The following is a 23,569-nucleotide window of genomic DNA, read 5'->3' as shown; positions in this document are numbered from 1 at the left end:
TTACGCTGATCACTTCCATTCATATGCATTGGAGCCAGCAGCCAGAGGGCCATTCAAACAGCATTCAAGGGCCAAAGAGTAAAGCCCCTGTCACAGTGGCGTATTCGTAGAGCTGCTCATTACAGCGTATCATCTACGCTGTAATGAGCACCTCTCCGCCCACTTCACCAGGAGTTTTTTCTCAATACGCAGCAGTATGTTGAGCACTATGCGCGTACGATGGAAGAAATGAAACCTTTTTAATTTTATTTGACGTACAGCACAGCATGGAGCCTTCATGCTAGTACATGCAGCGCCGTGCTACTGTCCGCTATTGTGAGCCGCCCACGCTGTAACACGGTACTGTGCGCCACTTCACATCTCCCTGTTGTTCTTCTGGAGCTATAAATACTGCAAGATCGTTGCTTCACTTTATCATACAGGACTAATTATATGAGGACTGTTTCACTATGTCGCATCGTTTCATAAAAGCACTCTCTCGTGCGCGCTCTCTCTCTCTGACAGAGAGAGAGAGCGCAGTTTTATTTTGAGGAGTCTGAGTCTCCTTAAAATAAAACCGCTCTCTCTCCTCTATCAGACTCCTTAACATAAAATAAAATAAAAGCGCTCTCTCTCGCGCGCACGCTCTCCCTCCCTCACTCTCTCTCCCTCCCTCACTCTCTCTCTCTCTCTCTCTCTCTCTCTCTCTCTCTCTCTCTGTGTGTCTAATCGGAGCTGTGACTCTTTAAAATAAACACGCACTCGCTGCATGTCGGTGCGCTCATCAAACGCCCTGATCGATCAGTCTGATCAAAGCTGAAAAGAGCTGTGACTGTAAAATAAACTCGCACTCGCTGCATAAAAAAAAAAAAAAAAATAATAATAATAATAATAATGTTAAATGACTGTGTTTGAGCCGCACCACACCATGCAGCAGAGCGCATTTCCACAGAGGCAGAAAATAGCACTGAAACTGGTGCGGCATGGCACGTGACTGTGTGCACACATTAAAACGCGAACACACACAGCTGCAAGTATGAACGAACACTGTTAAAGGCTGAGTACGCGCGTATTTCGGGCGTATTTAAATGAAACACAACGCTGCAATGAGCAGCTCTACGAATACGCCACTGTGACAGGGGCTTAACACATCGCTTCCACTAACACTGTCTGGTGCACCATGTGAGATTGCTCTGCCCTATGATTGGATATTGGAAAACCATGTGACAGTGAACCATTTGCGATTGGACACTCACATTGCGCATGTCACACAGCTTCTACAGTATGAGAAGTACAAGCATGGAGGAGTGCTGGACCGAAAGTCCGTGGAGTGTACTTTTCAGCAAAAAAAGAGTACATTTCTATCTAATATGATTAAAAATCTGTGTATCGTTAAATCAAACTTGTATTCCTCAGTTGTATATGATGGGGCCGACCCCAGATTAATATAGTTTGAAGTGCAGGCAGCATGTTGGCTTATTTGTTGGCACGGTTGCCTCACAGCAATAAGGTCATAGGATCGATTTGCGCCTGTGGCCTTTTTTGTGGAGTTTGCATGTTCTCCCCATGTTTGTGTGTCTCCGGTTGCGATGGTTTCTATAGATGTGTGTGCGGGTACGAATGTGTTTGTTTGTCTATATGTGGATGGACTTTCAAGTACAACAGCAAGAACTGCAGGTCTGCATCCAATTTGCATGCTTCTTTATAATTCAGCTCTCATTATTCCAGGAAAGTGCGACCGAGGTTGACCCACATGCACATGACATAAAACAGCTCATGTTTCTTGTGAGACCTGAGACTCTTGTTCAAAGGACACCGGGTTGGCATCCCTAAAGTTACGAGGATGGTTTTCTCCTAAGCCATTACCATTACTCCCAAAGTGTAAAATTAAGGTAAAAATGTTGCACAGTTCCTCTTTTAAACTAAAATTTGACTCAACAAGCACATCTAATTGCTTTATTTCATCTCCACCTTGACAATGTGGAGAGACAAAATTACCAAAAGTGTGCCACTGTCCAAATACATATGGACTTGACTGTAAATGTGAAAGATCAAGAAAGAAAGAAGGTTAACCTCATGAAGAATGTGTTTATCAGCAGCAGCTGATCCTGAAGAAAAAGAAGAATTCCTGAGGGGAAAGCGAGAATGAAACCTTCATTTTAGCTGTGCTGTGCTCAGAAAATTAAGTTGCCATCCTCTGCAGAGACATGCTGTTGAATCCAAGAGCCTGAGAGCAAAAGTTGCAGCAAAGTCATAAAGAAAGTCAACAGAAACAGCGTCTGTGGTAAGACCCGAGCCAGACACCGTTTGTGCAGTAGCAGGGTGTACAGTGCATACAGTACAGCAAACACGCCATTACTGCAGGAGCACCAGACAAAAGACCTTTTAGGTGTAAATAGTGAAGGTAAGACGCTTGCAAAAACATTTCAGCAAGCACACAATTAAAAGAAAGTGTGTTTGGGAAATGGAGACATGCTGAACAGAGATGCAGGTACTTCCCAACTTTAACTCAGGAGGAAAACACACTAATGGCCTCTCACGCAGTGTGGCGGAGCTGTTAGCTGTGTGACCTATGAACGCTTACGCAAGGAAGGACAACTGTTGCAAAGTCTACAAAGGTAGGACAGTCTGCAGGTCCTCTTCTGTATGACATCCTGAACACAGAAGACCTTTTGTTTCATATTAGGGTTATCTCTGGAAGTGTGGACACAAACACGGCAGTCAGGGGAATGTGAAATGAAAAGCACTGTGTGTAAGCACTATGGACAGACTAATTCTCAGTATGACTCCATATTTGTTTTCCAGGGGGTGGGGCCATCGGACAGAGACAAAACTGCCTCGGGATGCTGTTTTATAGCCATACAACTAATCAAAGCAATGGAGAATGTGGACAACCCTTCTCTGTTTTTTTAAACAGTCTTTTAAGAGATTTTATTCAAAATTTACAGAGACGTCAGGGAGCGGATGATGAAAACTGAAGGAAGAGGAACAACAGCTAAAACTAAACAACAAACCACAATCAGACAGAAACAAAACAACAAAAAGAGCAGAAAGAGCGGAAAGGAGCACGATTAAAAAAGAGCAAGAACATTCTGATGGAAGACAAACAGGCTGTTTTCTTTTTGGAAAGGATCTTTATTGTGTGCGATCTCTGTTTATGGGCTTTCACACCAGATGACGCTCTCCGGTCCATCCCCCTCTCTCTCAGCACTCTCTGGTCAAAGTTCAATCAAATTCAGGTCAACTCAGCTCTGATCTGGGAACATGTGGTGGTGCAGCATGTTGCTGGATCCACAACAACACAGAATCATGTTGCATCCTGTATGGCAACCACCCCGACAGACATCCAGTCAAGGTATTTTTACAACCCGGCTCAGAAGCGGCAACAAAAATTGAGGCACACATGGTTGCGTAGTCTTTTTTAACCCTTTGTATATAACCCTTTATTATAAAATAAAAAAGAAGAAAAGAAAGAAGAAAAGAAAAGAAGGAGCATGTGGCAAGATGAACCCAGGACCAAAGTCAGGACCAAAACCAGACGCAGCTGCTGCCTAGACCACAATCCGGAAAAGGAAGGAGGAGGAGGCTCTAAGGACACAGGAACTCCCTCCTTTTGTAGCCCCACAACAGGAAGTATACCCAGCGCCTCCCAGTAGCCAAGACCTCAAAACACACAACAGACACATTAGACAACAACACCATAAATACATTAAGACGGCAGGGGCCGTCACCCCCCCCACACACACACACACACACAAAGCACAGGTCCCACCAGGACCCTGTGAAGTGTGGTTCTTATACTGGTGCACGCAACAGAGCATCCGCTACCAGATTTTCTTTACCTTTAATATATTTTTTATCCAAATTATACGCCTGAAGGTACAAAGACCATCGAACCAAACGCAGGTTAGGCACCTTAACAGAAACCAGAAACTTTCATGGGTTATGGTCAGTATAGACGGTAATTTTGGCCCCGCCACCCAAATACACTTCAAAATGCTTCAAGGCATTCAACATTTCTCCTGGACTGCTCCCGAGAACATTGTAACACAGTGAACGCAAACTGCACCCCCACAACACTATCAAAAAAACAAACAGGCCACGCCTGAAGCAGTGAAGCCTCTTACCTTACCAGGAGACACAGCCACAAAGCAGAGCTCAATACTCATGCACAAGCCGCAACACTTCACTCTGTCATGGTTTGTGCTGGCTTGACCCTGAAGGTTGTAGGAGGCAAATGCAGAATCACAGACACAGGTGTTGGATTAAGAAAAATAGCTTCATCTGGTAAGCAGGCAATAGGTTCGGTACACAGGAAATTAGTCAACATAGTGGAGTTACAGGCAGGAAGCAAGCTGAGACAGAGTCCAAAAAACAAGCACAGTTCCAAATACAGGGTGACAGGAATTCACAGGGCTGAGGCAGAGGCAAAGACAAAAAAATGAGCAGAGTTCAGGGAAAAGATGAGGCGGAGGTCGATAACACAGGCAAAGTCTGAAATACTACAAGGCAAACCAGGACAAAGGCGTGAGGCTGGAAAGTGCAAAATGCAACAATCTGGCAAGGGACTGTGAGACTGTGAGGGCTTAAATACTAGTGGAAGAATCGGAGTGAAATGAGGATCAGGTGTGCAGAAAGTGCTGGAAGGGGGCGTAACCGGGGAAGACAAACGTGAGTGCAAGAGAGTGCTGTAAGACAAAAGCAAAGTACACTGGGGCAAGATAACTGAATGACAGAAAACCAATTGGTGCAAAATGTGCCGTGCTTGACTAACCATAATAAACGCGGACAAAACAAAGGGGCAAAACTAAGAAATAAGGTGGTGTGTCCAAGAGTGGAAAACAAGCAAACTAAAGATAATAACTAAAACAAGAGGACATGATACAGGCAAGTGAATGCAATAAACATGACAAAACAAACTACTGACTGAACTGGAAATAAATGATGAATAAAAACAAAATCAGAGACTACAGAATATAGGTAATGTTATGAATGACTAAGCCACAAATAAATGAAAAACAGAGAATTATACCGGGAACAAAAGCATCATGCAAAGTAAAGAAACTAGCAGACCAAAACCAAGACTTAAATGACAAGATATAACGATATGAAAATTAAAACAGTAAAATCCTCAGAGAAAGCCTAGACCCAAATAAGGGGAAAACCCAGACATGAACCCCGGGCTGGGACAGATCCTGACACACTCACCTATATTTCCTCAGTTGTGTCCACCAAAACACACCACGCCATTCAAATAAAAACACCAAACACACTCCTGTGCGTCCTCACTACCATCTATTCCGAGCCTCCGCGCCTCCACACCAACACACCTGCTTTCATCAAAAGAAGGTCACAGCCAAACAAGCACCAGCTGTAAATACAAGACACGCAAAAACCCCAAACCTTACCACGCCCCTCAACACCAGTCTCGGGAAAGTACCACAACAAAAACCTGTTCGGACGAACCCCCATTTGTTACGACCCGGCTCAGAAGCCGCAACAAAAAGTGAGGCACACACAGTAGCATAGTCTTTTTTAACCCTTTATAGGGCCTTTAATATAAAATAAAAAGAAGAAAAGAAAAGAAGGAGGACGCAGCGAGACAAACCCAGGACCAACGCCAGGACCAAAACCAGATGCAGCTGCTCCCCAGACTGCGATCCGGAAAAGGAAGGTGGAGGAGGCTCTAAAGAGATTGGAACTACCTCCTTTTATAGCCCCACAACAGGAAGCATACTCCCGGTGGCCGAGACCGCAAAACACACAACAGACACATTAGACAACAACACCATAAATACATTAAGACGGCAGGGGCCGTTACAGTATTCGTGTATTTGGTAGAGGAACTACTGGAATCAATGACAGAGCATAACTCAGAGGGGCTTAGTTGTCCATTGGGAGGTGGGCTGCTCAGTGACTGTGTGGACTGGGTGTTGAGTATGGTTTAAGAAGGGAGGCTGTAGCTGCCTTTGTTGACAAGGAAAGATTTACTGACCTGGACCTTGTGGACGATGCTGTGATCTTTGAGGAATCATTGATGCTTTCATTGCAGCACTTGAGAAGCTGAGTAAGGAATCAGAGAATCTGTGTTTGCAACAGTCTGAGCTTCAGACTAAGATGTAGGGTTTCAATGACTTCCTGGAATCATCCATCAGAAGTATATCTATATGCAATGAAAGTGTTAAATCTTAAAGTGTTAGACCTTCACTTTTGTTGACAGAGATGCTCATGTATCTAGGTCCTAGGCTTTTGAGATCAGACAGAGGTGTGTGGCAATGTCAGTACTGTTTCAGGAATGCAATGGACCAAGTCTTGAGGCTTCTGATGCTTCCTGTATTACTGCATGGTTGTGAGACTTGGTCACTTACCTGTAAAATCAGGCAATAGCTGGATGTCTTTGGTGTTAGGTATTTTTGGAGCATCCTTTCCTCTGGGAATACTCCAGCACACAGGTGCTGCAGTGTTGAAAACTCCACCAGCTGGGGAAAGCCAAGACGACAGACGTTTCACATAGCTGCAGGACGCGGGATGGACCCGTTGTCTGCCTGGGTAGTTACCATCAAGCACTCAAGTCAGTTTTGTAGTGTGGATGATGGGCCATTGTGCATCACCACAACATGCTCCCAGGCCTAACCGAAGTAACGTATTCAATTCAATTTATTTCAATGTATTTCATTTATATAGCTCCAAATCACAACAAAGTTGCCTCAAGGCACTTCACACAAGTAAGGTATAACATTACCAACCCCAAGAGCAAGAACACAGGAGACAGTGGTAAGGAAAAACTCCCTCTGATGATTTGAGGAAGAAACCTCAAGCAGACCAGACTCAAAAGGGTGACCCTCTGCTTGGGCCATGCTACAGACACAATTGACGATATGAGAATACAGAAAAATTTGGGAGTCCATAGTGATGCACAGGATGGGAGGCCTGCAGAAGAAGACACTCAGTCCAAATCAGGTGGCAGAAAGACAACAAATACAGTGTAATTTATCAGCATTAAGCAACAAGAAAAACAGAAGAAATACTAAGATGATTGCCGCCACTAGCCCTAAGCTTCACCAAAAGACCCAAAATTTAGATAAAGTTGAGGCCATTGCCCGCTCTGTTTACTAGTACAATCAATTTTAAGGGTAGGAAGCATAGTAACATCCCTTTCGTATGCTAGCCATACGAAAGGGATAATAAGTGCGTCTTAAGTCTGGATTTGAAAGTCTCAACAGAATCTGACTGTTTTATTGATGCAGGGAGATTATTCCACAGGACAGGGGCACGATAACACAAAGTAGTCCTGCACTCTGAGAATGCAGAGCCCAGGCAGATACGTAGGATTTAAGTTGGTCAGCTAAGTAGGGAGGTGCTATACATTAATAGAAGAACCTTAAAATCTGATTGAACAGGGACAGGAAACCAGTGAAGAGATGCCAAAATTGGTGTAATGTGGTCAAACCTTAAAATAGACCTCATAGTATCTCTAATGTGGAGGTCAAAGGACAACATAGGATCAAAAATTACCCCAAGGTTCCTCACTTTCTCAGTGTGACGTATGACACACGTGCCGAGGCTAAGCATTAGCTGGCCTAATTGATGCCAATTTTTCACTGGACCAAGAACCATCATTTCAGTCTTATCAGAGTTTAAAAGTAGGAAGTTGCTAGACATCCAACTTCTCACTGATGCAAGGCAATCTTCTAAGGATTTTATGTGAATGAGATTACCAGCAGTTATCGGCATGTATAACTGGGTATCATCAGCATAGCAGTGAAAGGTAATCCCAAAACACCGCAATATGTGCCCAAGGGCTGCTATATAAAGCAGGGGGCCTAAAACAGACCCCTATTGAACCTCAAATTTCATGCCACTAAGGTTTGAGGTAATGTTATTGTACAAAAAACAGTGAGAACGACTGGTCAGGTATGACATCAACCATGCAAGGGCACTCCCAGGTATCCCAAAATGATTCTCCAGGCTATCAAGTAGAATATGATGATCCATGGTATAAAACGCAGCACTGAAATCGAACAGCACCAGAACCATAGTGATGTCCGAATCCATTGCAAGCAGAAGATCATTCACCACTTTAGTGAGAGCTGTCTCTGTGGAATATTTTCTAAAAGCAGACTGCAGTGGCTCAGAAAGATTATTCTCAGTAAGATAGTCCACGAGCTGCCATGAAACCACTTTTTCCAGCATTTAAGACCAAAATAATCGACTTGATATTGGCCTATAGTTTTTCAATACACTAGGGTCATGATTAGATTTCTTACAACCCCAATTCCAATGAAGTTGGGACATTGTGTAAAACAGAATACAATTTTCAATTTCAATTTATTTTTATTTATATAGCACCAAATCACAACAGAGTTGCCTCAAGGCGTTTCACACAAGTAAGGTCTAACCTTACAAACCCCCAGAGCAGCAGTGGTAAGGAAAAACTCCACCTGAAGAAGAAACCTCAAGCACACCAGACTCAAAGGGGTGACCCTCTGCTTGGACCATGCTACAGACATAAATTACAGAACAATTCACTGAACAATTCACAAAACGAATATACAGGAAATGCTGTTGGTGCACAGGACAGGAGGGTCACCAGCACAAATACAACTCCCATCTCTGGATGGAGGTGCACCTTAAACAGAGAGAAAAAACAGAATCAGGCATCAGAAAGACAAGAAATACAGTATAATATGCCATCATTAATCAACAAGAAAAACAGAAGAAATACTAAGGTGATCGACGGCCACTAGCCCTAAGCTTCACTAAAAGACCCTGAATTTAGGTAAACTTGAGGCCACGGCATGCTCTGTTTATTAATAAAATGAATTAAAAGAGTAAAAAGCGTAAAACAAAAATATACCAGTATTCTAGCCATACAAAAGGGAAAATAAGTGCGTGCTAAGTCTGGACTTGAAAGTCTCCACAGAATCTGACTGTTTAATTGATGCAGGGAGATCATTCCACAGAACAGGGGCACAATAAGAGAGAGCTCAACACTTTGTGAACAACTGCATGAAAAAAAATAGTCCAACAGTTTAAGAACAATGTTTCTCAATGTTCATTTGCAAGGAATTTAGGGATTCCACCATCTATAGTCCATAATATAATCAGAAAATTCAAAGAATCTGGAGAACTTTCTAAGCGGCAAGGCTGAAAACCAACACTGAATGACCTTCAATCTTTCAGGCGGCACTGCATTAAAAACCGACATCATTGTGTAAAGGATCTTACTGCGTGGGCTCAGGAACACTTCAGAAAACCATTGTCAGTTAACACAGTTCGCCGCTACATCTACAAGTGCAAGTTAAAACTCTGCCATGCAAAGCGAAAGCCATACATCAACATCCGAAAATGCCACCACCTTCTCTGGGCCCAAACACATTTGAAATGGACAGATGCAAAGTGGAAAAGTGTGCTGTGGTCTGATGAGTCCACATTTCAAATTGTTTTTGGAAATCATGGACATCGTGTCCTCTGGACAAAAAAGGAAAAAGACGATCCAGATTGTTACCAGCGCAAAGTTCAAAAGCCAGCATCTGTGATGGTATGGGGGTGTGTTAGTGCCCATGGCATGGAGAACTTACACATCTGTGATGGTATGGGGGTGTCTTAGTGCCCATGGCATGGAGAACTTACACATCTGTGATGGCACCATCAATGCTGAAAGGTACATCCAGGTTTTGGATCAACACATGCTGCCATCCAAGCAACGTCTTTTTCAGGGATGTCCATACTTATTTCAGCAAGACAATGCCAAGCCACATTCTGCACGTGTTACAACAGCGTGGCTTTGTAGTAAAAGAGTGAGGGTACTAAACTGGCCTGCCTGCAGTCCAGACCTGTCACCCATTGAAAATGTGTGGACAACGACAACAGAAACCCCGGACTGTTGAACAACAGAAGTCGTACATCAAGCAAGAATGGGAAAGAATTCCAGCTAGAAAGCTTCAACAATTAGTGTCCTCAGTTCCCAAATGCTTATTGAGTGTTGTTAGAAGGAAAGGTGATGTAACACAGTGGTAAACATACCACTGTCCCAGCTTTTTTGAAACAAGTTGCAGGCATCCATTTCAAAATGAGCAAATATTTGCACAAAACAATAGAGTTTATCAGTTTGAACATTAAATATGTTGTCTTTGTGGTGTATTCAATTGAATATAGGTTGATGAGGATTTGTAAATTATTGTATTGACGCTGGCTCATAGATCTGGCAACGTGCTTCCGACGGATTGTTTGTTGTTGTGCCGCACTTCTGAACTTTAAACGGTTGTATAGGTTTCTTTTATTTCTGTTTAGCACTCTATCAGCTTGGAACTCTGACGAGGGCGGTCGCATCTCCTTCACTCTCCCTTATCTCTGTTCTCTGCCTTTAACCTTCAAGTCCCTACTTCACAAGACTGTGAATTCCTCAAATTATATTGGATTCTGGATCTATTGGACTACTACTGGATTAACCATGGAATTGATCAGCTGGTATCTGAACACTATTGACATCATTTTTAATACAAGAAGGTCAGGACCGGGGGATCCTACCTGCCCAGATGGAACGTATCCTGCAGGCTATGTTCTTGACTCCTGGAGTTCCTGGTGTGTGGCATGCGTGGTGCCTTTCTCCGGCGAGGACGTCGAGGATTTATTCATTTTTGGTCTCATGGTAGCAGGGCTGGTACTGTTTGGCTTATGTGATGCCCTGATCTACCGGAAAATTGGCAAGACGGCGGCATCAAGAACCACGGCCCCTCACTTGTCCGTCATGATTAAAGAGGTTGGCAAGGCAGTGCATTCTCAGACTGCGATGACTCTTGAACTCAGATGCAAATTGGATGACATCTTCGAGCAGATGCGTGCCTTGCAGTTGAAGCTGAAGATTTCAGAGGCCGGTGAATATAATGAATTCATAATTGGGAATATTCTTAATTCATAATTGGGATTTGGTTGTGCAAGTGGAACTGTTAAAAAGTGTTTTTCACTGCTCCAACCATAACATTACAGGCTTATCAAGCCTGAAGGTCAAATTGCCCGACTGTTTTTCCTCCAGAGGGATTATTTTTCAGCCTGGGGAACATTGCCTGTTTCTTATCTCATCTCACAAAGACAATAAACTGCTTTTCACAGTACTAAAGCATGCTCCATTCCCTCCCCCCACCCCCTCCTTCCCCCATCAACACTCCCCCTTTCAGGCGCCTGCTAAATGTCAGTCCTTCCCCCTTCGGCGGGGGTGGTGCAGTTCTAGCTGCAGCCCCATCACTCCCCCCAAGCTGACAGCGGCGCATCTCAGGGTTGATGCGTGGCCTTCACCCACTTGCCTCAATTCGGATAACGGACTTCTTCAAACTTGGTGCACATAAACAATGTCAAATGTGTATGTGTTGTCTTTAATTCTGATGTGTGCCATTATTACGGTAAAGAAGTAATAACTGTGGACTAATTGCTGTCTGAGGTAACTGGAGTGTAAACATAATTTCTCCACTGTGAGATCAATAAAGTATATCTAATAAACATACCACTGTCCCAGCTTTTTTGAAATGTGTCGCAGGCATCCATTTCAGAATGAGCAAATATTTGCACAAAAACAATAAAGTTTATCAGTTGGAACATTAAATATCTTGTCTTTGTGGTGTATTCAATTGAATATAGGTTGAAGAGGATTTGCAATTCATTGTATTGTTTTTATTTACATTTTACACAATGCCCCAACTTCATTGGAATTGGGGATATAAGTAATGGTTTAATCACTTCAGATTTGAAACATTTAGGAACAGATCCAGAAGTTAATGAGAGATTAATAATTTCCAGCACAGTCGGCCCAAGAGTGGGCCACAGGTCCTTAAACAGTTTTGTTGGTATAGGATGAAATAAGCAGGTTGTGCGTTTTGTAGACATTAAGAGTTTCGTCAGCATGCCTAGTGAGATACTATCAAATTCTGTAAATCTAGGTAATACCACACAGAATTTGTTTGTCTCTGTGATTAGCAGGGCAAGTGTAGGATTAATTTTCTGTAAGTAACTTTGCAAAATCTAAGGAATGATATGAAATTTTGGCTTCTGCTAGAGAGGTTAAGAACCAGTGACCCTACTTTTTCAGGGTCATGTTGGCATCCTTTAAATAAAAATGTGCAGTGATTCTTTAGTGTTTTACATAAGGATGTTGGCAGAGTTAGAGATATAAAGTAAGTATTTTCTTGCTATTTGCATGGTCTTGCTGGCCACGAAGGACACTGCTGCTTGCATCTCAGGATGAAAGCATTAAATACAGCTCACATTACCTGATACAAAGGAGAAATGCATACATAATACATTTTGAAAGGTTCTTCATTATTCTGATTGATGTATCTTCTGACACTGACTCACTGTTTGGTTTCAGCACAGTTGAGTGAATGTGTCATTCGCATTTTCTGGTTGCATAAAATTTGCTCCATAGAATAAAAGTGACTTTCTTTCATTCACATGTTTCCTTGGCCACTTTCTTGCAGCTATGTACGCCTCCGTTTGCCACACGTCCCTTTGGCTCAGTCTGGTTGAATATAATTAGTGAGCGCAAAACAGCATTAAGCATAATTGCTCACATTAAAAATCTGTACTGGTCCAATGAGGAGACTCTTCTGCTCCTCTTTTCCCCCGTGCTCATGCGTTCTCTCCCTCCAGTTTCTCTGCCACCCACACACATCCCGCCTCAGCTAGTTGACATTCAGAGAAACCATTAAAAGTGCTCATTACTGGGAACTAAAGGAGGACAGGAATCAAAGCGATAGACACTTACTCACTCCTGGACTTCCCTTATCTCTTCTACCCTAATTCCCAAGGATCCAGATCTTCCTTCTTTCATTGTTTTGGCTCCATCTTTGGCCTTTCCAATGATTTGTAATCTGTCTGCCTTGCATACTTGCCAAAATGATTCTGTCTTCTTGAAAATAGAAACTGCTCATAAAAGATGTACACCCCCCCGGTGCTGAACTGCATCCATATTTTATCATCTTTAACAATAAAGGTATTATTTGCTGGTTTTCATTAAGGTGCTGTTAGACCATTCATCCAGTTACAAATGGATATTTTGTTGAGGTCACACATGTATGATCTCCAATGCCAGATAATAAAAAAGATGCTGAGCTCCATGGAGCTAATACTTCCAAGTTCCATTTTGAACGGTCTTCTCGTGTTCATATTTTGATCTCAAACCCAGATGTCTTCAGGTTACACCAAAAACAACTGAATGAGCACTGCTTTTCCAGTGAGGAAACTGTTGAGCCTGGTGGCACTTTTATTTTCATTTGATTTTTCTTCATGTTTCATTGTTGCTGATGAAGTCATTCACTGAATAATGGCATGAACAAAGTTTGCCATGAGTCAGAAATTTCAAATGTATTGGCAGAGTTGTTGGATCTTGACATAAATATACAATCAAGTGTGTCATTTCACAGTTTTAATAATTGGCTATTTTCTGTCCTGCCTGATAGAACCCCCAAAAGACCCCAAACCTGATTCACTTTCCTGCTTATTGGGCTCTCATTTGAACTCCCAGGGACACAAGCCGATTTTGCTCGATAAGTGTTTCATCTCAGTTCTCACCCGGGACATAGCGGCCGAGGTTGAAGTGGCTGCAGGGGCACTTACTCCCCCCAGTGATTGTCCGCAGGGTAAATTGTTTGTAGTGGACTCGCTAAGAGGGGAGGATATAGAATGGGCTCATGCTAAGAAGCGTCATGTCATCCTGAAATAAATAAGACTCTTTTCGTAGTGCAGCAGCAATTTTGGTGGCTGGGTATGAGGAATAAGGTCAGAGACTTTGTAAATGGCTGTCAATTATGTGCTGTGTATAAATCTTGTACCCACAGCCCCTCAGGTTTGTTAGTTCCTCCCTCTGTGCCCCGACAACCTTGGCTGCACATTTCTGTGAACTTTGTCATGGCACTACCAAATTTGTGCAGCAACATGGTTATCTTGACTGTAGTAGACCATCTCTCTAAGATGGCACATTTCATTCCCTCGCCAAAGTTACCCTCGGCCAAGTAAACAGCCGAGGCGGTTACTAATCAAGTCTTTAGATACCACGGTTTCCACAGGAGATTGTATTGGATTAAGGGTCACAGTTTGTGTCCCGGTTCTGGGCCGAATTCTGCCATCTCTTGGGAGTGTCTGTCAGCCTGTACTCCTGCCATCACCCTCAGTTCAATGGTCAGACTGAATGGAGTTACGAAGAACTGGAAAAGGGACTTCACATTATGTCTGCTCGACATCTTGCAACCTGGTCTGAACATCTGCTCTGGGTGGAACTAGCTCATAACACCTTGCCGTCTTCATCCACAGGTTTTTCTCTGTTTCATGTTGTCTGTGGTTTTCAACCTACCTTGTTTCCATCCACAGACTCTAATGCCCCAGTCCCGTTTGCCTTGGCCCTGGTACAGAGATGTTGGAAGACCTGGGAGTGGGCCATCAAACACTCCTCCGGTCATCAGCCATCTTCAAGTCTGCTGTGCATCGCAAAAGGTCTCTCGCTCAATCCTGTGTTCCTGGTCAAAAAGTGTGGTTTTCCACGAAGCGTCTGCCAGTACGGGAGGACTTGAGAAAACTCAGCTCAAGGTTTGTCAGACCTTTCCCTGTATCCAAGGTTGTCCATCCAGTGGCTATCCATCTCAAGCTCTACAGGGTCATGTGTGTTTGTCATGGAGCCAGTTGCCTTTTTTTATTGTTTAGATTGCCTAATGTTAATTGAATTATTTGCTGTGGTTTTATTTGAGTGATTTTTTTAATTTGCTATTTTAACTAGTTTTTTTTTAGCTTATTGGTTGTAGTATGGACTTTCAATTAGGGATCGGTAATTAACTCAGCTGGGACTGATTGGGCTGCACGAAGACACTGTGCTGACTGGGGGAGATGTACAGGTGTGCCAGATAAGAGAGGACGTGGTAGAAGGAGCAGGAGTTCAGGAAAAACACAAAGGGCAGTGAGCTCGGAGCAGCAGCAGGAGCACAGGAGAGCAGATGGAGTGGGACTGATTCAGAGGAAACAGGAGCTTGGCATGGGTGTGTGGCCAAAGGAGAAAGACGGTGACAGTGCACTACCTGGGTGAGGTGGTGCACTCTTCTCCTCACGTGTGGTGAGGACAAGAGGTGCATCGGAGTTTGGTAGCGACAGCGCTGAGGACCGTGGGAGTGCTGAATCCAGTGAGTGCTGGATACAACGCCCAACTACAACTAAGTGAAGGAAAGAAGTTAAGTCACTTCCTTTTTCTGTGCATGTGGGTTTTTTCTATGCTTTGTGTGGTGCTGAGACAATCTCCCTCCTTTTCAGTGCAGCTGGGTGCCGGAGGAGCGGCTGAGAGATAGCTAGAGGACAACCCGGTATGTAGGCCCTGAGGGGGACAACATGGTGCCCACAAAGACTTTTGCTTCTGCCTCTGTGAACTCTAGTTTTTTATTACATTTGATTGTGCTTTCAGTTCAGTAAAGTTTTATTTTTAACAGTGGAAGGGTTTCTAATCTGGTAAAAACTGAACCTTTTATTAATTTTGTGACATCACCTCTGACAACACGTTCACCCGACATCTCATATCAGACAGGTCAAGCCTGTGAAGACCTGCACCCTCTACCCTCCTGCCACTCCCCCTCCTCCCAAATGGTTCATGGATGGTGGCCCAGGTTTCACCATTCGGTGGCTCCTGTCCACTTATTGTCGGGGCCAGAGGATCCAGTATCTGTTTGATTGGCTTGGGTATGATCTGGAGGAATGCTCTTGGATTCCTTTTCGCTTCTTTTTACTGCAGTCCAGCAAATGGTTCAAACTGCTGCTGCAAGACTTCAGAAAGGAAGCAGAAAATTTGACCACATTACATCCAATTTGGCATCTCTTCACTGGCTTCCTGTCCCTGTGAGATCAGATTTTCCGGTTCTGCTATTAACCTATAAAATTATTTACAGGCTAGCACCTCCCTGGCCCTGCGACAGACTGGCGTCTTGCTCAGGGTGCACCCCACCTCATGCTCTGTGACTGCTGGGATAGCCTTCAGCCCCCACGACCCTTAATTGGAGTAAGTGGTTGAAGATGACTGAGTGAGTAGCACCTCCCTACCTAGCTGACCTAATTGAACCCTACATACCGGCCCAGGCTATGCATTCTTAGGGTTCAGGACTACTTTCTGTATATACACCTCTGTTTCCTGATTTAGGATAGATTCTCATGTAAAGATTGGTATCTAACCAGTTATTTGGTGTTGAAGTGTATATTATCAGCTATCACCAGGATCAATAGCAACACCGCTCTTTTCATCCCCCCTGCCTCCGCTCTCAGACATGGAGGAGAGTGGAGGCAGGCATGACTAAGTGGCGCTGAGTACAGACCACATCCAGCTGATATACATAGCAGAGCAGACAATCATACAGACGTATTTCATGTTGTATGGACACACTGCAATAACAGAGATATTCTCTCCTATGGGAACACACCGTTGAAATCCACCAAAAAGAGAACTGCAAGCTGCAGAAATGAACCCTCCCTTCCCTGGCAAAGAGAAGGAGAGAGAGAGAGAGAGAGAGAGAGAATATCCAGGTCCACTCTAAAAATCTTTCATGTGCTGAGTGTGTATAGCTGAAATGGAGGAGCCTTTTCAGCACAGAGAAAAAAAAAAAATTGCTGGCATGCATCAAACATGCACATTTTGTTCACCTCATCTTAGCTTCATTCTTACTTTTTAAAAGTTCAGTATTTTAGTATCTGTATGGAGTAGAATATTTGCAGCTGGTCTGCTCTGTGTCAGCCTGATCCTGTCAGATCTCAGCACCTGGTTAGTACCTGGATGGGAGACCTCATTGGAGAACCAGTGGCTGGGTGTGTTTCTCCAGGTAAAGCTGGAGTTGTGTCAGGAAGGAACTTGTTTCAAACACCAATGCAGATCTGGCTGTATCTGCTGGGCGACCACGAACAAAACAGGAGCAGCTGACTGGAAAACAACAACATGGAGTAGAAATATTTGCAGTACTTCACATGGTGTGCCCTATGTTACCAGCATTGCTTCATCCCTCAATGGGCTACAGTCCCAAGGCTGCCATGGGTTCTTGTGTTTGCCATGAGAGCGTCTTTTGGCAATGGGGTGTGTGGTTTACTTCACTGCACAGCATCACCTGCTGGCCACCATTACACCTGCAGCTAAAGAACTGTGCACAGTGATGGACATTGGCTGTAACTCGCAGTAATAAAAGGTAGCTGAGCAGCACAAATCAAAACACAGCATGGACACATCAGAAGCAATCAGAACAACTTGGAAGCAACTGATAAGGAGATCTTGTTGGCTCTGCGACTGACTGGCCTCCTGTCCAGGGTGTTGGCTGCCTCACACCCTCTGACTGCTGGGATAGGCTCCTGAATTGATCTGATCATCTGCAGAGGAATGGTCTATTTGAAGAGTTTCAGTCAGGTTTTAGAATTCATGATAGTACAGAAACAGCATTAGTGAAGGTTACAAATGATCTTATGGCCTTGGACAGTGGACTCATCTCTGTGCTTGTTCTGTTAGACCTCAGTGCTGCTTTTGATACTGTTGACCATAAAATTTTATTACTGAGATTAGAGCATGTCATAGGTATTAAAGGCACTGCGCTGCGGTGGTTTGAATCATATTTGTCTAATAGATTACAATTTGTTCATGTAAATGGGGAATCTTCTTCACAGACTAAAGTTAATTATGGAGTTCCACAAGGTTCTGTGCTAGGACCAATTTTATTCACTTTATACATGCTTCCCGTAGGCAGTATTATTAGACGGTATTGCTTAAATTTTCATTGTTACGCAGATGATACCCAGCTTTATCTATCCATGAAGCCAGAGGACACACACCAATTAGCTAAACTGCAGGATTGTCTTACAGACATAAAGACATGGATGACCTCTAATTTCCTGCTTTTAAACTCAGATAAAACTGAAGTTATTGTACTTGGCCCCACAAATCTTAGAAACATGGTGTCTAACCAGATCCTTACTCTGGATGGCATTACCCTGACCTCTAGTAATACTGTGAGAAATCTTGGAGTCATTTTTGATCAGGATATGTCATTCAAAGCGCATATTAAACAAATATGTAGGACTGCTTTTTTGCATTTACGCAATATCTCTAAAATCAGAAAGGTCTTGTCTCAGACTGATGCTGAAAAACTAATTCATGCATTTATTTCCTCTAGGCTGGACTATTGTAATTCATTATTATCAGGTTGTCCTAAAAGTTCCCTAAAAAGCCTTCAGTTAATTCAAAATGCTGCAGCTAGAGTACTGACGGGGACTAGAAGGAGAGAGCATATCTCACCCATATTGGCCTCTCTTCATTGGCTTCCTGTTAATTCTAGAATAGAATTTAAAATTCTTCTTCTTACTTATAAGGTTTTGAATAATCAGGTCCCATCTTATCTTAGGGACCTTGTAGTACCATATCACCCCAATAGAGCGCTTCGCTCTCAGACTGCAGGCTTACTTGTAGTTCCTAGGGTTTGTAAGAGTAGAATGGGAGGCAGAGCCTTCAGCTTTCAGGCTCCTCTCCTGTGGAACCAGCTCCCAATTCAGATCAGGGAGACAGACACCCTCTCTACTTTTAAGATTAGGCTTAAAACTTTCCTTTTTGCTAAAGCTTATAGTTAGGGCTGGATCAGGTGACCCTGAACCATCCCTTAGTTATGCTGCTATAGACGTAGACTGCTGGGGGGTTCCCATGATGCACTGTTTCTTTCTCTTTTTGCTCTGTATGCACCACTCTGCATTTAACCATTAGTGATCGATCTCTGCTCCCCTCCACAGCATGTCTTTTTCCTGGTTCTCTCCCTCAGCCCCAACCAGTCCCAGCAGAAGACTGCCCCTCCCTGAGCCTGGTTCTGCTGGAGGTTTCTTCCTGTTAAAAGGGAGTTTTTCCTTCCCACTGTAGCCAAGTGCTTGCTCACAGGGGGTCGTTTTGACCGTTGGGGTTTTACATAATTATTGTATGGCCTTGCCTTACAATATAAAGCGCCTTGGGGCAACTGTTTGTTGTGATTTGGCGCTATATAAAAAAAATTGATTGATTGATTGATTGATTGAATTGCCATGTCCCTGAACTGTAGTATACAGGTATATAAAATTGATGGATGAATAACGTGTTGTTTCAGATGTCTTAATGTTAGTAGACGTGTTTTCTTGCAGAAAGTGTGACCGTGACTGGGTTTGAAACCAGGTCTTAACATGCACATGACTAATTAACAGAGGAAAGCAAAAATCGCAAAATAATTTAATGGTCATGAAAACATATTGAGATGTAGCATTTTGAAGATGTATTCACCTCCAGATGCTTACTCCAATTAGGGGTGGCGGGGGCTGGAGGCTATCCCAGCAGTCATAGAGGTGGCACCCTGAACAGAACACCAGTCTGTCACCGGACAGGGAGGTGCTCGTCCGTCATGAGACGCCCTCTGCCTTATGAAAGTACACACGAAAGCTGCTTCCAAAAGTAAAATGTATCATATCTGTATGGTTTACACTGGTCCCATATTTGCTTGGTATCAAAACTGTACTAAATGTTGCAGTGTCACACAGTACTAACAGATGTATATTAACAAATGAAATAAAAAGAAGAACATAACTCCCAAACAGCAGGTATGTTCTCATGACCAGAGCCACAGCAAGCACCACAGGGCACAGGGCAGGGCAGGGCAGCACCCTAACTAGAGAAACCATGCACTACCAGAAGTCAATAAAACAACCACAGGACCACAGACCACCCACCTGAGGAAAAAGGGGTGCTTCCACCACATGGCAGGCATGAGTGAAGAAGCACCAAGAGCATCAGATATAGGACACAGGCTCAAGCCTCAAAGTCAGTACAGGACCCAAAACCACCACCACGGTGCAAGAGAGCGCCACTCCAGGCACAGTGTGCCTGTCCAACAGTCCACGTCAAGAGAAACAGTAAAACCTATTAAGGATGACTTCCTTCATGCATAAAACACCTCAAGGTCTGTTTGCTCTGCGTCTGGCTTGCTCTTATATTTGAAGTGCAGATTTTGCATGAAACAGCAGGGGGATCAATAGATTTAACCCAAGGTACCCAACACAAAGCACAGCTTGTAGCTCCTGGTGTTTTTTTGTGAGCTTGTGCTGAAACCTTCTCTTCACTACAAAGGCCAGAAACACTTTAAAAGGCTTTCCAACAGCATAACTGTGAAGTTACCATATTTTGACTGAAAGTTAAGCACTGAATATCTGTCAAAGGAAAGAGATATGATCCATGGACCCTTCATGAACCACATCGGGGTTGGAAAGAATGTGGCAGAAATCAAATGGCATAGGATTTGAAAGTAAGCCTCACAAACCTTCAAAAGCAGCTCAGAGCCCACAGAGGGAGGACCGGTTGTGATAGAACAGGTGTGATGTGCAAAGCCAGTCGAAATGGAAATCAATAAGGAAATCCAGTGTGGAACAATGCAAACTGTGCTTATTCCTTGTCAGCAAAGAAGAGGAACACTGGGAGGTGCAGTGATCACAATGACACTCCTCGCCCCTTCCATAGGGGGCAGAGCAAGGCCCAAAGCAGCATCTCCAGTCTGTTTTGGACTCAGTCTCAAAGAGAAGAAGACCTGAGGAGGGCAAATTTTGATGATGAGGGGCTTGAACCAAAAATGTCCCCCCTTTTGATTGCTGTAAAATATCTACACCTTACATCAATCAATCAATTTCAATCAATTTTATTTATATAGCGCCAAATCACAACAAACAGTTGCCCCAAGGCGCTTTAAATTGTAAGGCAAGGCCATACAATAATTACGTAAAAACCCCCAGTGGTGCATACAGAGCAAAAAGAGAAAGAAACACTCAGTGCATCATGGGAACCCCCCAGCAGTCTAAGTCTATAGCAGCATAACTAAGGGATGGTTCAGGGTCACCTGATCCAGCCCTAACTATAAGCTTTAGCAAAAAGGAAAGGTTTAAGCCTAATCTTAAAAGTAGAGAGGGTGTCTGTCTCCCTGATCTGAATTGGGAGCTGGTTCCACAGGAGAGGAGCCTGAAAGCTGAAGGCTCTGCCTCCCATTCTACTCTTACAAACCCTAGGAACTACAAGTAAGCCTGCAGTCTGAGAGCGAAGCGCTCTATTGGGGTGATATGGTACTATGAGGTCCCTAAGATAAGATGGGACCTGATTATTCAAAACCTTATAAGTAAGAAGAAGAATTTTAAAATCTATTCTAGAATTAACAGGAAGCCAATGAAGAGAGGCCAATATGGGTGAGATATGCTCTCTCCTTCTAGTCCCCGTCAGTACTCTATCTGCAGCATTTTGAATTAACTGAAGGCTTTTCAGGGAACTTTTAGGACAACCTGATAATAATGAATTACAATAGTCCAGCCTAGAGGAAATAAATGCATGAATTAGTTTTTCAGCATCACTCTGAGACAAGACCTTTCTAATTTTAGAGATATTGTGTAAATGCAAAAAAGCAGTCCTACATATTTGTTTAATATGCGCATTGAATGACATATCCTGATCAAAAATGACTCCAAGATTTCTCACAGTATTACTAGAGGTCAGGGTAATGCCATCCAGAGTAAGGATCTGGTTAGACACCATGTTTCTAAGATTTGTGGGGCCAAGTACAATAACTTCAGTTTTATCTGAGTTTAAAAGCAGGAAATTAGAGGTCATCCATGTCTTTATGTCTGTAAGACAATCCTGCAGTTTAGCTAATTGGTGTGTGTCCTCTGGCTTCATGGATAGATAAAGCTGTATCATCTGCGTAACAATGAAAATTTAAGCAATGCCGTCTAATAATACTGCCTAAGGGAAGCGTGTATAAAGTGAATAAAATTGGTCCTAGCACAGAACCTTGTGGAACTCCATAATTAACCTTAGTCTGTGAAGAAGATTCCCCATTTACATGGACAAATTGTAATCTATTAGATAAATATGATTCAAACCACCGCAGCGCAGTGCCTTTAATACCTATGGCATGCTCTAATCTCTGTAATAAAATTTTATGGTCAACAGTATCAAAAGCAGCACGGAGGTCTAACAGAATAAGCACAGAGATGAGTCCACTGTCTGAGGCCATAAGAAGATCATTTGTAACCTTCACTAATGCTGTTTCTGTACTATGATGAATTCTAAAACCTGACTGAAACTCTTCAAATAGACCATTCCTCTGCAGATGATCAGTTAGCTGTTTTACAACTACCCTTTCAAGAATTTTTGAGAGAAAAGGAAGGTTGGAGATTGGCCTATAATTAGCTAAGATAGCTGGGTCAAGTGATGGCTTTTTAAGTAATGGTTTAATTACTGCCACCTTAAAAGCCTGTGGTACATAGCCAACTAATAAAGATAGATTGATCATATTTAAGATCGAAGCATTAAATAATGGTAGGGCTTCCTTGAGCAGCCTGGTAGGAATGGGGTCTAATAGACATGTTGATGGTTTGGATGAAGTAACTAATGAAAATAACTCAGACAGAACAATCGGAGAGAAAGAGTCTAACCAAATACCGGCATCACTGAAAGCAGCCAAAGATAACGATACGTCTTTGGGATAGTTATGAGTAATTTTTCTCTAATAGTTAAAATTTTATTAGCAAAGAAAGTCATGAAGTCATTACTAGTTAAAGTTAAAGGAATACTCGGCTCAATAGAGCTCTGACTCTTTGTCAGCCTGGCTACAGTGCTGAAAAGAAACCTGGGGTTGTTCTTATTTTCTTCAATTAGTGATGAGTAGTAAGATGTCCTAGCTTTACGGAGGGCTTTTTTATAGAGCAACAGACTCTTTTTCCAGGCTAAGTGAAGATCTTCTAAATTAGTGAGACGCCATTTCCTCTCCAGCTTACGGGTTATCTGCTTTAAGTTGTGAGTTTGTGAGTTACACCACGGAGTCAGGCACTTCTGATTTAAAGCTCTCTTTTTCAGAGGAGCTACAGCATCCAAAGTTGTCTTCAATGAGGATGTAAAACTATTGACGAGATACTCTATCTCAATTACAGAGTTTAGGTAGCTACTCTGCAATGTGTTGGTATATGGCATTGGAGAACATAAAGAAGGAATCATATCCTTAAACCTAGTTACAGCGCTTTCTGAAAGACTTCTAGTGTAATGAAACTTATTCCCCACTGCTGGGTAGTCCATCAGAGTAAATGTAAATGTTATTAAGAAATGATCAGACAGAAGGGAGTTTTCAGGGAATACTGTTAAGTCTTCAATTTCCATACCATAAGTCAGAACAAGATCTAAGATATGATTAAAGTGGTGGGTGGACTCATTTACATTTTGAGCAAAGCCAATTGAGACTAATAATAGATTAAATGCAGTGTTGAGGCTGTCATTCTCAGCATCTGTGTGGATGTTAAAATCGCCCACTATAATTATCTTATCTGAGCTAAGCACTAAGTCAGGCAAAAGGTCTGAAAATTCACAGAGAAACTCACAGTAACGACCAGGTGGACGAGAGATAATAACAAATAAAACTGGTTTTTGGGACTTCCAATTTGGAGGGACAAGACTAAGAGTCAAGCTTTCAAATGAATTAAAGCTCTGTCTGGGTTTTTGATTAATTAATAAGCTGGAATGGAAGATTGCTGCTAATCCTCCGCCTCGGCCCGTGCTACGAGC

This window comes from Thalassophryne amazonica, chromosome 11 (assembly GCF_902500255.1).
Source record: "Thalassophryne amazonica chromosome 11, fThaAma1.1, whole genome shotgun sequence".
In the NCBI taxonomy this organism is placed as follows: Eukaryota; Metazoa; Chordata; class Actinopteri; order Batrachoidiformes; family Batrachoididae; genus Thalassophryne; species Thalassophryne amazonica.
The sequence above is the reverse complement of the archived record's forward strand: the minus strand, read 5'-3'. Positions refer to the sequence as shown.